Raw genomic sequence first — 16,026 nt, 5'->3', positions numbered from 1 at the left:
TGCTGAATCATATGATAGTTCTCTTTTTAAATTTTTGACGAACCGCCATACTGTTTTCCATAGTGGTTGCACAATTTTTTATTCCCATCAACAGTATATAAGAGTTCCAGTTTTTCTGCATCCTCACCAACACTGGTTATTTCCTGTTGTTTTTTTTTTTAATGTAGCTATTCTAATAGGTGTGAAGTAATATCTCATTTTTGTTTTAATTTGTATTTCCCTAATGATTAGTGATGTTGAGCATCTTTTCATGATTTTTGGTCATTTGTACATCATCTGTGGAGAAATGTCTATTCAAGCCCTTTGCCCATTTAAAAAAATATGGACTACTTCATGAATTTTCATGTCATTCTCACTCATCATCTATGCTACTCTTCTTTTTATTTTTCCAATTTTAATACATCTGCTGCCAAAGCAGGCACCTAAGTTGTTGATTCTTAATGAGAATTTTCAGTGTTTCATTAACATATTTTCCTCTTCTCAACAAACCACCATCCCCTCCATTATTCACCTACTCCCAACATTTTCTCCATGAAAATGTAGAAGAAAATTTGTGTATATTCTTAAAACTTATTTCTTGCTCATGTTCAAGTCATCAGAACTCTTCTTTATTCCACTGGTAGTCTTCAAGTTGTGTTTTTGTTTTGTTTTGTACTTGTTCGTGTCACTAGGTTTGGGGAGAGGAAAATTTTAAGGTCTAGCGTAACTCCAGCACCTTAAACAGCCTGATCAAGGTGGAGATGAGTAGGGAGCAATATTTCAACCTGGCATCTAAAGGGAACATAAATCTTGTTCTTTTTTCATTTTAATCAGAAGTTCTTAATTTTTTCAACACTGATGTAAAAATCATTTATGCTTACACTGCAAGCAACATAAATCATTAACACGAAAGAATACTAAGCAACCGTGGTCAATATCACTTCCTTCTATGAAGCTCAGTAGGAATGAAAGAATACAGTTTATCATCAATCAGACGTGTCACAGACATTTAGCCAGGACCTCTTCCCAGCGTTTACTTTCCTCCACACTGGCCTTTATGGTTTTAGGACAAATCAAGTCCTTTCCATCCCAAGAACTTAGCCCACCTTGTTCCTTGTCATCATTTCATCCTTTTCACTGAGGTCTTAGCTTAATGCCATCTCCTCGGAGGGACCTTCTTGATACCTAACTCGATGGTGCTGCCTTCTGACACTCCGTTTCTACCACTGCATCCACTTTATTTTCTTCACAGCACAAATCACTTTCTGGACTTATTAATTACTTACATGTTTGCTTATTTATTGTTACCCACCACCGCCACCACCCATTCAAATATATGTCCTATAATTGCCATGGCCTGTTTCTCAGTGCCTGAAACAGTGCCTGATTAATAGCGTATGTTGAATAAATATATGTTGAATGAGTACACGGTGACAGTGTCAGTCAACAAACTTTTCTTTTTTTCTGTAAAAGGCCAGATAGTAAATATTTCAGGCTTTGCGGGCCATATGGACTCTGTTGTAACTGCTCAGCTCTGCCACAATAGTACAAAAGCAGTCATAGGCAATACACAAATAAATAAGCATGATTATGTTGCAATGCTATTTTATTTGTGGAAACAGAGGATGAGCTGGATTTGGCCTCTGTATCAAAGTGTGCTGACTGCTGGAGTAGGTCATTTGTTGACAACTCTGGTGTCAGAGCATACTTAGATGTTGATTCAGATGTTAGTGTTTGCCAAAAGAATTATTAGTAATCATAAAGAGCCAAAGATAAAATTGGATTTACTTTAAAAAATAGACAATAATTTAAATAAACATTAAGAGGAATACTGGCGTTAAAGATAACATGTTGGTGGAAGGAAATGTTTGAAATCATCTTCAGTGTCCGGCAGTGGTCCTCACACTTGAGTGTACATCATTAGAATCAGCAGTGATTGCTGCACTGTACTCACAGAGTTACTGATATAGTCAGTCTGGGGTGGTGGCTGAGCATTTGTGTTTCTGTTTAGTGCTAGGTAATGCTGATGCTAGTGGGATAGGGGCTGGAAAGTGGAGAGGAGATGTGTGTTAATAAGTGGTTGAGATGATTTAGGTGAGACATTAAGGCCTGCATGATGGTAGGGGCTGTGGGAATCATAAGGGCACAAATGAAAGGGAATTATGCAGAAGAGTAGAATAAGTAGGGATTAAAGATCAATTGTGTATACAGATAAGGGAAAAATAGGAACCATATGACTATAACATTGTTAGCTGGGGAAACTAGGTAAATGATTAATGTATTACTTGAAATAAGGAATTTGAATAGTAGGTTTGAAGGAAAGATCATAAGTTCCTCTTTTAATATTCTGTGTTTGTGGTACCTATATCATCCATGTGGAGATGCCTAGGAGGCTTTTGGAAATATGGGTGAAGCTCAGGAATGAAATCTGGCACCACACAATATACTTTTGGTAGCAATCAGCAAATGAACGGTCACTGAACCCACAGAAGAAGATGAAATAGTCCTTAGGGAATGTGTAGAACAAGAAGAGAGAAAGTCTTAGGAATTATAAACTATGCCAGGCTAACTGCATTTTCTTTAACAGAAGTACTAGACTAGTAGTCTTACAGCTGCACTTGATTAGGCATGGCATTTGACAGTATATTTCCTGATATTATATTGGATAAAATGAACGACTCACTTTGACAATGTATGGCATTAATACCTGGTTTCAGGAAGGTAGATAAAAGATGCTGACACAAGAGCAGAGCAAGTGGAGGATGACTAATGGTGTACGAGCAGTCTCTTCCCTCATCTTCATCCCATTGATATAGATATGCCAGGATGGATAAATTGATGCTTTTTAAAACAAACTGGAGGAAATATGCTGAATGAGAGAATATTCATGATGAGGTGAAGTGAAAGGTTAAACCTTATCTTACCAGGAGAATTTTCAAAAAACAAATAAGTCTAGGTCTTCATTAAAAAAAAAAAAGATAACAAAAAAGAAGATAAGAAAGGAGGAAGAGTAAAACAAAGAACAAATGGCGGTAACATATATCAAGACTAAGATGGGAAGCATAAATTCAGATTTATGTAATCTTATTAAGTGTAAATGGACCAAACCTTCCAATTAAAAGGCAGAGGACTTCAGACAGGATTAAAGAAATAGAGACTGAACCCTATGCTGTCAATGTGGTAAGTTGAAAACAAAAGGATAGAAAAAGACACGACATGCGCACTATAGCAGTAAGAAACATATTAGACAAAGAAGACTTTAGGACAAGAGTTGTTATCCAGAAATAAGGTGAGACATTCTATGGTGATAAAAAGAGCAGTTTACCAGAAAGATATACTAATATTAAATGTGAACATACCTAGTAAGAGAGCCTCAATATACATACAGCAAAAACTTATCAGCCTCACAGGGAGAAATAGAAAAATCCACAAACCCGATATCTCTGGCTTGTGCTGGTATCTCTGAGACGATGGATTTCAGAGGGCTGAAAGAAGCTAAAACCTGGATCCACCTGCTGCTTAAACCAACTGCTGCTGCCAGGTTGCAGAGCTGTTGCTGATGTGTTGCTTACAGGAACCATAAGGCAACCAAGGAGCTAATCTCTACTTCTTCTGCCTAGCGCCCTTACTGGCACACAACAGCAGGAAGCCACCTTAAAAGGAAAACTATAATTGTTGATTCCCAGCCCCAGCATCAGAGAGGACTCTAGAGGATGGGTGGGTTTTGAACTGAACAACAGCAGTTTAATAAGTGGCACGATGCTTTCTGGTCTATTACTTTTATGGATATACTTGTACTTTGCCCCAGTTCTGGTAACTGAGAACTAATAATAGTGACTAACATTATTGCACAGGGCATTGCAATTAAAAAAATTAATGACTTCTCAAATGAAATTCCATGAGTCCAGATCTCTAATTGGTAACATGATTAGGACTGTGGTTACACTAGAAAGAGGCTCTTGCATTGCTTTTGCCAGAGATGACAGTTGGCTTGGAAAAGCTAAAATGTACGATTACTCATCATCTCATTCAAGGTAACATCTTCTGCTGTTTGACTTGAATTCTGCTCATCTCAGGAGCTAGTTTTGTCCAAATGTCCAATTTCTACTTCACTCCTGAACAATGTAGTTGCTGGGGAAAGTTCCATATCCAAGATAATTATATTTTCCAAGTATTGACAAAGTAGATAGGTTCTGCTTAACAGGTGTTCCATTTATTTATTGCTGTTAAACAAACTACTTTCAAATAATAACAATTTGATTAAGTCACACGATTTTGTGGGCTGGGAATTTGGGCATGGCTCAGAGGAGCAATTCTTCTGCTCCTTGTGGTATTGAGGTATCAGTTAAACTCAGTGCTGTTTAACTGACAGTTGGGTTTGTCTGGAAGGTCCAAGATGGTTTCAGTCATATGGCTGTTGTCTTCAAGGCTGATCTCAGACGAAATTTCTCCCTGTGATGGAGTCATAGGGATTCTTCATGTTATTTCCCCAGCAGGATAATGGGACATTTTACTGGTGCTCAGGTCCCAAGAGACCAAGAGAGAAGCTACCAGTGGTCTTAAAGTTTAGACTCAGAAACAGCATAGAGTCACTTCTGCCAAAATCATTACAAAGGAAAGATTATTTCCTGTGTCTTGCATGGGAGGTGCTTTTGTAAATGAGGCACCTTGCCACATACCTAAGCATGCAGGTAGAATTAATCAGATTAGCGTATGTTGATAAAAAGATTAATGAGGCATTCTTGAGCAAGTCAGCATTTTCAGAAACAGAAACCAAATAGAAACTAAAGCTTGGAAGCATGAAGTTCTGCTTTTCTGATAATTTCATTTCAAACAATAGGAAAAATAAGTTACATTGCCCGTGTGCCCAGACAGTTTCTCAAACAGTGTTCTAAAATTACAGCTTAATTTGGAGATTGCAAAGTTGAGCACAGCCATCCGTGAAACTCCACATGGATGCAATCAGGGGAAAGACTATTCAGTCATATGTTTAGATTTTGTGCCTTTCCCTCAACAATGCAGAGAATCTGTGATCTTTTTAAGCAACAGTATACTCATAATCTAATTGGGGCTGCAAAATCTTAAGTCTTTTACCTTCTATCTAGAGTGTATCCACCACCCTCCCTTTGACTCGCAACACCCTTAACTTGTTCCTTGTATCAGCTCACTAAACCCTCCTGATGTATCCCCATCTTTCTTTTAAGAGGCATATTATCATCATTATTATTACTTTGCTTTGGTAGGAGGTGGGGAAGTAGTCTTCATTATGTAAAACATGATATACAAATCTATGTGGAGGGCTTCTAAAAGTAAAACGTCTGCTAAGTTCTCTAGCAACTTTACCAGTGTATAATTAAGTATTCACTTAAACTATAGTTTATGTTTGTGTGAAGGGAGAGTGTGGAACTCAGAAATAGAAGTTGTCGTGGGTTTTTTTTTCCTGTATTTTTAAATTATATGTTAGATTCTAGTTTGACAGCTGTGACTTTTAAAGTAACAAAACTGGATTTTCAGTTCTAGTAACATGGTAGCTGAGATGACCGGAGAAACGGTATTGATACAGGACGCCTAAAAAGTCCTAGATGAAATGTATGATCTAGAGTAAAATAAGACAACCTTCAGAGGCTAGAGACTGAAAGAAAAAGCAAATTTAGAAAAGTACTGAGAATTGATTATGGCATATTTCCTGGAGCATTTGATTATCTCTGATGGCTTAGAGGTGAATATTTAAGTCTATGCTTTTGTGGTAGAGTGGACATAAAGCCTTCATTCTGTTTTCATAAGGGAACATCTCAACAGAATTTCAGTCACTTGAAATTTGTTGAAACTTGCTTTGTGGCTCAACATATTCTTAATTTTTGTAAATGTTTTATGTGTGCTTGAAATAAATGTATTCTGCAGTTTTGAGGTGTGCTGAGCCCATCAATTACATTTATTCATGTTGCTCAGCTCCAGCACATGACTTTTTTTGCATTTGTTGAGTTACTAACAGATGTATATTAAAATTATTTACTATGGTCGGATGGAGAAATGCAAAGAAGTACAATGAAACTTTCAGGAATGATAGATATGTTCATCGTTGTGATTGTAGTGATGGTCTCAATTGTGTATACATAGGTTAAAACTTATCAAATGGTATATTTTTTAATATGCCAAATTTCTTATATGTACACTGTATCTCAGTTAAGGTCTTAGAATGAGCCATTATATTTCACCACTTAACAAAGTAAGTGAGAAAAAGCATAGTATCATCTCAAAAGATACAGAAAATCATTTGATGAAATTCATTCTTGAAAGAAGGTATTAGTGTATTAGCGGAGTGAAGTCAGAAAGAGAAGAAAAACAAATACCATATGCTAACACACATATATGAAATCTAAAAAAAAAAATATATATATATATATATATGGTTCTGAAGACTCTAGGGGCAGGACAGAAATAAAGATGCAGACGTAGAGAATGGACTTGAGGACATGGGGAGGGGGAAGGGTAAGCTGTGACAAAATGAGAGAGTGGCATGGACATACATACACTACCAAACGTAAAATAGATAGCTAGTGGGAAGCAGCTGCATAGCACAGGGAGATCAGCTCAGTGCTTTGTGACCACCTAGAGGGGTGGGATAGGGAGGGAGGGAGACACAAGAGGGAGGGGATATGGGGATATTTGTATACGTATAGCTGATTCACTTTGTTATACAGCAGAAAATAACACAACACTGTAACGCAATTATACTCCAGTAAAGATGTTTAAAAAAAAGGTATTAGTGTATTAGAACTTGATAGAACATTTCTTAATATATTGTAGAAAATAGTGTACATACACACACACAAACTATGGAAATTATGATACTCCATGGTGAAATATTCAAAAACTTCCTCAGTGGAATGAGAATGAGTCAAGGTCACCTTCTATTTCTACATATATTAAACACAGTACTTTTTAACCTAGATTCAGTTAAATCTATACACAAACTAGTGGTTCAGTACGTATTGACAGATAAATATAAAAGTACCTAAGTAAAGGGTCAGACAAATGTATTTCTAAGAATACTTCCAATCTCTAGCAAACTTTCTGAACTATGACTCTTGAGAGGACTATGCTTTAATGTCCTAAATCATCCATTATGTTAATGAATGAACTTCTATGCATCTAGACAGGCACTAGTTTTGCACCATTCTTAGGAGAACTTAAAAATCTGTCACTCAAATCATTTTTTGTTCTAAGCTTCAGATAAAGAATTCTGGCTGAGCGAGACCAATAGAGGCCATAGTTCAAGATTCTGTTAAATATGTGCAGATGTCTTAGTACTATATGTCTGGGTATAGAGCAGTTGTTATGTTTAGTGATCTTCATAGGTTGACCTTTTGAAGAATTTTCTTAATGGCAGACAGAACATAGTGTGCTGACACCTAAAATGAATAAAATAGCTATTGACCACTTCATTAAATTATATTAACTATAAATTTAATAACTGTCCTTAAGAATATCTATAACTGTTTCCTTTAACAAGTGTTTCTCTAGTTCTCCTTCACCTGCTCAAAAAGTCTTGGACATTTTTCACTGCCTTTAGTGAGTTTTGTCAGCATGAAAGAAACTTTATAAGATTCTGCTCAAATGCAACAATCATTACTTGTTATTTTTCAATTTAATTTCAGTATAAATTAACTTATCTCTGTGCAAGTAGCTTTAAAGCTAATAACCCTAGAAAGGATTAAGATTAGAAAGTAATGCTGTCAGTAACAGAGCCCATTAACAGCCTTTATCACTACAAGCTGATGAACTACATCTAGGATAATTGGCCTAATTATAATACATTTGTTTCTTTAGCCAGGTATTCTTTGCTTTGCTCTCTACTAATTACTTATGGGCCTCAGTTTGGCCAATTAAATTTCTCTTCCCACTCTGTCCCTTTCTAAGGTTGATAGCATATAGCTCAGATGTCAGTATACTTAACGCTCATGATAGTTAAGAACTGAATTAAGGAGACAAGAAATAGAAAGGCAAAAAGAGATAGTTTTATCCTAGGGTGCAGGCCATAAAAACAGATATAGAGTGAATAATAATTCTTTTTGGGTTTCCACCTATTTCTTTTAAGTGGGGTTACTAAAAATCTATTTAAAACCTAACTATACCAGAGATTTCTGGTATATTCTAGTTGATTCATTTCCATAAAGCACTTTAGTTATTTTATTTTCATGACAAGTAACAGAAACACCCAACTAAAAGTGACTTAATGATTTTTTTTAAAGTTAAATTATTTTATATAAAAGGTAGGCAGGATCTTATTCTGCATTGCCAGTGCTGGTGCTGGCAGGTGCTATTTTTGGACTCTCCCTCTCCCCTGCTAGAGTGGGGAGGCATGCCCCACTGAGAGTCCTGCCCACACCCATGAGCCACAGCAGTGAGCTGGACAAGAGCCCCACCCACCTGCACACACCACAGCACCTGGGCCCATGTACTCCACACAGGGGATGTCCCTTCAGTGCCCCATCTGGTGACCAGAGGGGATTGCATTTCTGGGCCCCATGGGACACCTCCTACATAAGCCCACTCCTTTAAGACTGGGAGGGGTAGCTAATTTGCCTAACACATAGAAAGAAACACAGAGAGTCAAGCAAAATGAGGAGACAGAGGAATTTGTTCCAAACAAAAGAACAACACCTCAGAAAAAGATCTTAATGAAACAGAGATAAGAAATCTACCCGATAAAGGGTTTAAAGTAATGGTCAGTGGGGCTCACCAAACACTGGAGAAGAATGGATAAACACAGTGAGAACATCAGCAAAGAAATAGAAAGCATAAGGAAGTACCAAGCAGAAGTCACAGAGCTAAAGAATACAATAAATGAACTGAAAAATACACTAGAAAGTTTCAACAGCAGACTGGATGAGGCAGAACAACAAGCTGGAAGACAAAATAATGGAACTCGTCAAGGCAGTGCAACAAATAGTAAAAAGAAGTTTTAAAAAGTGAAGATACCTTAAAGGACCTTGGGACAAAGTCAAGTGAAACAACTTTTGTGTTATAGGGGCCCCAGAGAGAGAAGAAATAATGGCTGAAAACGTCACTAATCTGAAGAAGGAAATAGGCATTCAGGTTCAGTAGTTGCAATTAAGATGAACCCAAAGGGAGCCACAACAAGACACAATATAATTAAAATGGTAAAAGTTAAAGAGAAAGAGAGAAATTTTGTAAGGCTACCATGGAAGATGTTTTGAAGGAGGTGTCATTAATGCAAAGGTGAAGATGTGAAGAATTAGAATTAGCCAGATATTTAGAAAGTCATGAAGGAGTAAATGATACTAGACTTGCATTTGCACTCAAAACTGCAAATAATTGTAAAACTGGAAAACCGATTTGAGACAATTGTTTGCAGACTTTAGACAGTAGGTAACTCAGATCTGTCGTAATTGAGATAAAAGAAATACACAAGTTAATCCCCTAACTCTAACAGGCCTATTGGAATGGGTCTTCTGTGGGCTGAGAACTGAACAGAGATATCAAATATTGCATAATGTTGCTTCTAGGAATAAGTAAAAAAACCAAAATACATTCACCATAAAAATAATAAAACAAATTTTACAAAACTAAAAGAATCTGCCAATAATTTATCTGTTCACCAGAAGAAAAACTATCACCCTGTAAAGAAAAATGGATACCCCAAACTCTTTACAATGTAGCATTCATAATTTTCAACATACAACTAAAAGTATTATATATGAAAAGAATAGGAAAAATGGCCAATACTTAATTTTTTAAAAGTCATTAGAATTGACTCCAATATAACACAAATGTTGGAAATAACTTCAGTAGTTTTAAAGCAGCTAATAAACATATGTTTAGCATTTTAAAGGAAAAGAAGGTTGTAATTGGTGATCAGAGGGGAAACTTACAGGAGAAATTTTAAGGTGAAATAAAAACTCTGGAAATGAAAGTACAAGAATTAAAATGTAAAATTCACTTAATTTGCTTAACAGGAGTTTGTAAAGGTCAGAAAAAAGAGACAGTAAGTTAGAAGACCACCTAAAGAACACAGAGAGAAAATATTGAAAACAAAATAAATGGAACACTGGTGATCAGTGTACAATATGAAGTGATCTAATGTAAATGTAACCAGAGTCCCAGAAAGAGAAGAGAGTTAATGAGGCAGGGAGAAAAAAAAAAAGAACTAATGGAGAATTTCCAAATTTTCTGAAGAATATAAACTTAGGCAATTAAAACCATATCCAGGCACAAAAATGCCAAACTCAAATAAGAAGTCTTGAAAACAAACCAAGAAAAAGACACACTACATAGAAAGGAACAAAAATATGATTAATGGTTGACTTTTCATCGGAAACAATAGAGCAAGAACACAGTAGACTAACTGTTAAAAACTCCAACTCCAAAATTTAGAAAAGATAATCAACCCAGAATTCTATATGCAGTGAAAATATCCTTTAAAAAGTAAGATTAAGTAAAGGCATATTTTTCAGATAAATAAATGGTGAGAGAATTTGTTGGCACTCGACCTACACCAGAATAAATGCTAAAGAAATTTTTTCTGTCAGGGGAAATTCACCATATAGAAATTTGAATCTATGGAAAGCCATGAGAAACAAAGAATGTGACAAATATGTAAATAAGTATATTTGTTCTTTGTTTTGATTTCTTCGTATGACAACTGAAAATTTCAATCAAAATTAATAACTTTGTAAGTTGTTATGTATAACATATGTAAATGAAAAGTTCATAGCAACAGTACCACAAAGAACATGGGTGGGGGATAGAATTACAACATTGGACCATTTCTTACACTTTACACAGAATGATACAACAGTAATTCTAGGCAGACTGAGATAAGTTAGGATGCATATTGTAGTCCCAGTTATGACACAAAATACACACACACACACACACACACACACACAGAATGCAATAACCAAAAAAATAATAATAAAATAAAAGCCAATAGAGTCATTAAAACAAAATATTGAAAGTACTTTTTAAGCCAGAAGAAGGTATGAAATAAGCAAGGAACAAGAAATATACTGGGCAGGTGAAAAAAAAATCCAAGATGATATATTAAATCAGAAAAACAACAACATTTACATTAAAAATAAATTGACTAGATACTCCGATGAGATGTAGAGATTGTTAGACTGGATAAAATGCAAAACCCAATACAGTTTGTATAGAACATACACTTAATGACTTACACAGTTGGAAAGTAAAAAGGTGGAAAAGTATATACCATTTATTTAATTTAATTATTTAATTAATTAGTTACCTATCTATTTATTTATGGCTGTGTTGGGTCTTCGTTGCTGCATGTGGGCTTTCTCTAGTTGCAGCGAGCGGCGGCTACTCTTCGTTGCGGTGCGCGGGCTTCTTATTGTGGTGGCTTCTCTTGTGGTGCACGGGCTCTAGACGCGTGGGCTTCAGTAGTTGTAGCTCACGGGCTGTGGAGTGCAGGCTCAGTAGTTGTGGCACATGGGCTTTGTTGCTTGGTGGCACGTGGGATCTTCCTGGACCAGGGCTGGAACCCATGTCCCCTGCATTGGCAGACGGATTCTTAACCACTGCACCACCAGGGAAGCCTCTGTACCATTTATTTTAAAACTAGTTTGGCATTCATACAATTAGTCAAGGCAAAATCCTAGATAACTAGTATTACCAGAGGTAAAAAAAAAGGAAAATTTATGACATTAAAAGAGTCAGTTTGTCAAGAAGACATATCTACCCAAATGTGTACACTCTTGACAACATTCAGAATACATGGGGCATATAGTGACAGAGCTAAAAGGAAAAATAGGCAAATGCACAATCCCTAACTCAGTTGTTGATAGAACCAATAAAATACCACGACACCAGCATTCCCTGTCTAAAATGCTCATTCCTCATATTTTGCAAGATTGACTAAAAACGCTTTTTTCTTTCATCAGTTGAATCTTAGCACGTTGTCTAATACTACACAGCCTCCCTCAACAACCCATGTAAAGGAGTCATGACTGACTAGTATTTTCCCATTCTAAAAGATTTATTCGCAGCAGACATGTTCTTTGTTTATTTTGTCATTGCTAGTTTCTCCCCTCCCCAAATATAAGTTCCATGACTGCAGTCTTTTCTGCCTTGCTGCTCTGTGTTGTGCCCCAGTGTCTGGAGCAGTCTGACAAAGAAGGAGCACACAATAAATGTGTCGTGAATGGATAGATGCCTGAATGAAGGGGGATAAACTTATGATCTTTTTTTTTTTTTAAATTGAGGGTGAAATTTATTGAATTATGATGAAGGAACATAAAGTAAACATTATAAATATTTAAAGAGAAGCTACACAACATACTAAAATTAAGAAAATGTGTGTGTATAAGAGAAGGTGCAGAGTGCCAATAATATCGATATAAGAAAATATGTTAAATAAATTTAAATATGCTTATTATCTTTCATAGCAGGAAATTATTACATTTAAAAATTAATAAACTAATAAATAGAGATTTAAGTCTGTTATTTAAAATGTAAAGGCAACTAGTAATAAACTAAAATTAGATTTTATACATTTCAAATAACTAAAAGAGGAAGCAAAAAGGAAAGAAAGTATAAGCAATATTGCAAATGTAACGAGTATGACAAAATGTGTATACAAAGGAAATAAAGTTAACTCTAACAATAATAAATGTAAACTGGGGGAACTGGTAAAGTAAATGGGAAAAATATTGTTATGAAAAGTTATTTTGGCTTTGTAAAAGAGATACACGTAAAAGAAAGTAACACTATTGTTGAAAATAATAAGCATTGGCAAAGACACATGGGCAGATGCAAACAAATATTAAGCAGGGGTCCTAACATTACCATCACGTGAGAGTTTAATTAAAGGCCAAATGCATTATATGAGACAAATGTGGTGTGCCTTATAACATATGCAGTCTACAGATATATAAAACAGTTATGAAGCTTTTCATACACCAAGAAACTTGGCATCAAAAATATAGATACAAAACTGGATGAAATTAAAGGAGAGCTAACAGCATAATAATTCTTTCAGCCAATACTAGCTATAAAAAATTACAACAGGTAAGGCTGTTGAGGCTTTGATTAGTAATTCTTTGAATAAAACACCTTCTCTTTTAAAACATACTTAAAATAATTTAAAATGGCTATATATTAAGCCACCAAAAGTCACAACAAATTTCAAAAACTGTAAGTAATATAGTACAATCTTTTTGAAAAATAGTGAGAAAAAGTCATAACAAATTAAGTAAAACAATTTAATGCAGCTTAAAAATATCTTCTTTGAAGAATTCTTGAGTTCAAAAAGAACTGGAATTTCATAATATATGTATTAATTCTTAAAAGACAATCTTTAGAGCAATTTCAGGTTTATAATAAAATTGAGAGAAATGTGCAGCTATCCCTACATATGTATAAGCTCCCCCTTTATCAACTTCACTCACCAGAATGGTACTTTTTTTTTTACCAAGGATGAACCTATGTTAATTCATCAGAATCACCAAAGTCCATAGTTTACTCTAGGGTTCACTCTTGGTGTTGCATGTTCAACAACTGTATAGTAACATCTATCCATCATTACAGTGTCATACAGAGTATTTTCACTACCTTAAAATTCCTCTGTGCTCAGCATATTCATCTCTCCCCTCCCCCCACAATTTTTAATGTTAAGTGATAAGTATCCAAACTCATAGAGTAAACCTAAAGTCAGTCTAAAGGGGAAAACTTTTACCTCAAACATTTACATAACTGATGAAAATTTGTAAAATAGTAAATTCAGCTTGTTTAAAATGCAAAGAAAGAGTGAAGGAGAAAGAAAGAAAAAGAAAGAAGGAAGGGAGGAAGGAAAGAGGAGAGGAGAAGGAGGGAGGAAGGGGGGGTGGCAGGGGAAGAATCTAGGAGGAAGGAATTAGTAAACATAAAAACAAATATTTATTTATAAACAAGTTAATTACAGCAAAATGATTTTAAAAACACAGTTAATTCTTAGGAAGACAAAGCAAAACAAGATAAATTAAAATTTTTATTTTTATAAATAATTTATTTTTAAATAAAAAGAAGGATAAAACAGCTTATAGAATGAGAACTGAGAATGCAGAAATAATCAAAGATAGGAAACTAGCAATGACCAAATAAAGAAAGAAGTAGTGGGAAGCATTCTTCCCAGTCATACAAATAAATTTGAAAATCTGTATGAAATAAATGGTTTCTCAGAAAACATCAATGACAAAGGAAATTACTCAAGAAGAAAAAGAAAATATAACCAGATCAATAATTGCATAATATATTAAATAAGTTAAGAAACAGTGCCCGGCAAAGGTGTTTTTTTCAGTTGAATTACTTAAAATCTGCAAGGAACAAGTATTTTAAGGGTTATCTAAATAGGACATAGAGAAAGAAAGCTTTAAAAGATATTCCTAGAAAGGCAACAAAGAACAGATGAGGAAACATGCAGAATAATGAATGGGAAACTGTAGACCTGTACTGTCCCATATGGTTGCCACTAGCCCCATGGGACTATTTAAATTTAATTTAAATTCAGTTTCTCAGTTGCAGTAGTCACAGGTCACATTTCAATTGCTTAATAGTCCCATTTGGCTAAAGGTTATCATGCTGGACAAGGCAGAAATAGAACGTTTCAGACTTCACAAGCAGTTCTGGAAGAAATGCCCCAGTTAGTTTCCCCAGCCTGAACCAATCACAGAGAAGCAAACAAACTGGACAGCCTAATTGGCTAAAAACTTGGTCCATCTACCTACCTCTGAGACCAGGGAACAGGGATTTAGGGAGACACCGTGATTTGTGGTTCCTATAGAATCTCAAGAGAAGATAAACAATCCATGTCACCACACATTTTCAAATGCATTAGACTTCTTTGGCACAATATCGTTCTGAGACTGTTAAGATATTGCCCCAGTCTGGCAGTGGAAACCGAGACTCACAGAGACTAGGAACTTGCTCAGATTCACTCTGCTGATAAATGCCAATGCTAGGTCTTAAATCCAGCCCTTCTGAATACAGGCCCATTGCAGTCTTCATGATATATCACCCAGTCCCAGCTCAAAGCAGGTATTTTGGCATCCTCTAGGTGCGTAGACCTATTTAGATAGCACTGTGTCCACGTAACTGAAAGATAATTTGTGATCGACAAAAGCTTGTGAGCTCTAGGTGCCATCAAGAGTCCAGCATGCAGATTTTCAGTAATTAATACTGGCACTTGTTATTTGCTGGGCTTGATGAACATTAAAGCATTAAATGGACAGTATACAAACAAAGAGAGACAGAAGTAGAAAGATAAACGATTTGGTTAAAATAATAATATAAAGTAGATTAGAGAACATAATTTTGATGCAATTCTATATAGAGACTTACAGATTGTTTGGAAAAGTAAAACACTATACCATATGAAAGTTTCTAGCCCAGTCATTTACACACAGTAGATACTCAAAAGATGTTTGTGATTGTGTGAGAGCTGAAGTGGTATTCCCCACATTCTATAAATAAATTTTCCTTTCTTGGAAAGCAGATATCAAAGGTAGGGTCTAAGAAGAAGTCAAGGCTATAAATGTCATATTTATCAATCTCGTGGCCTCATTTTTGGTTTTCTTACACAGGGGTCAGTGTCAGTGGAGTATCTGGGCTGACCTCAAAATGACCACAAACTAAACCATAAAGTCAAGTAGCGCCATTACAGTTTGCTGCTGTTCATCTCAACAAGCAGTGCCCGTGTCCAAAGCACATGAAATGGCACATCTGATGCTAGTGGAGTATGACCCACGGATTGCCAAGCTCATTGAAGGCATCTGTTCCCATTCTCGGTGGTGATGTTGACCTAGCTGCGGAGTGTGCTGACAGGGAGCCCATTTCTGTCGAAGGCTCCAGGAGGGGGTTTGGCTTAGGCCTCAGCGGAGGGCCCAGGAACATATTTAACTATGAAACTAACTGGAAAAAAAAGGAGGGAGTACATTAAAATCCTATTGCCCCAAGAGTGATGAAGTTCGTCACTCCAAAAAATTTGAACTTGCTCTTTCTTAGAGCAAGTTTCAGGAAAATATTAAG

General features: G+C 35.8%; 1 non-coding gene across 1 annotated transcript; it reads right to left on the bottom strand.

Annotated features, from left to right (window-relative positions):
- Positions 1-315: 315 nt before the first annotated feature.
- On the bottom strand, positions 316-418 carry LOC136130080 (U6 spliceosomal RNA). Its single transcript, XR_010656284.1, has one exon. It is a non-coding gene; the product is annotated as a U6 spliceosomal RNA (small nuclear RNA).
- Between the last annotated feature and the right edge of the window lie 15,608 nt (positions 419-16,026).

Source organism: Phocoena phocoena, chromosome 10 (assembly GCF_963924675.1).
Source record: "Phocoena phocoena chromosome 10, mPhoPho1.1, whole genome shotgun sequence".
NCBI lineage: Eukaryota > Metazoa > Chordata > Mammalia > Artiodactyla > Phocoenidae > Phocoena > Phocoena phocoena.
Note: the sequence above shows the minus strand (reverse complement) of the source record. Positions and strands in the feature narration are given on the sequence as shown.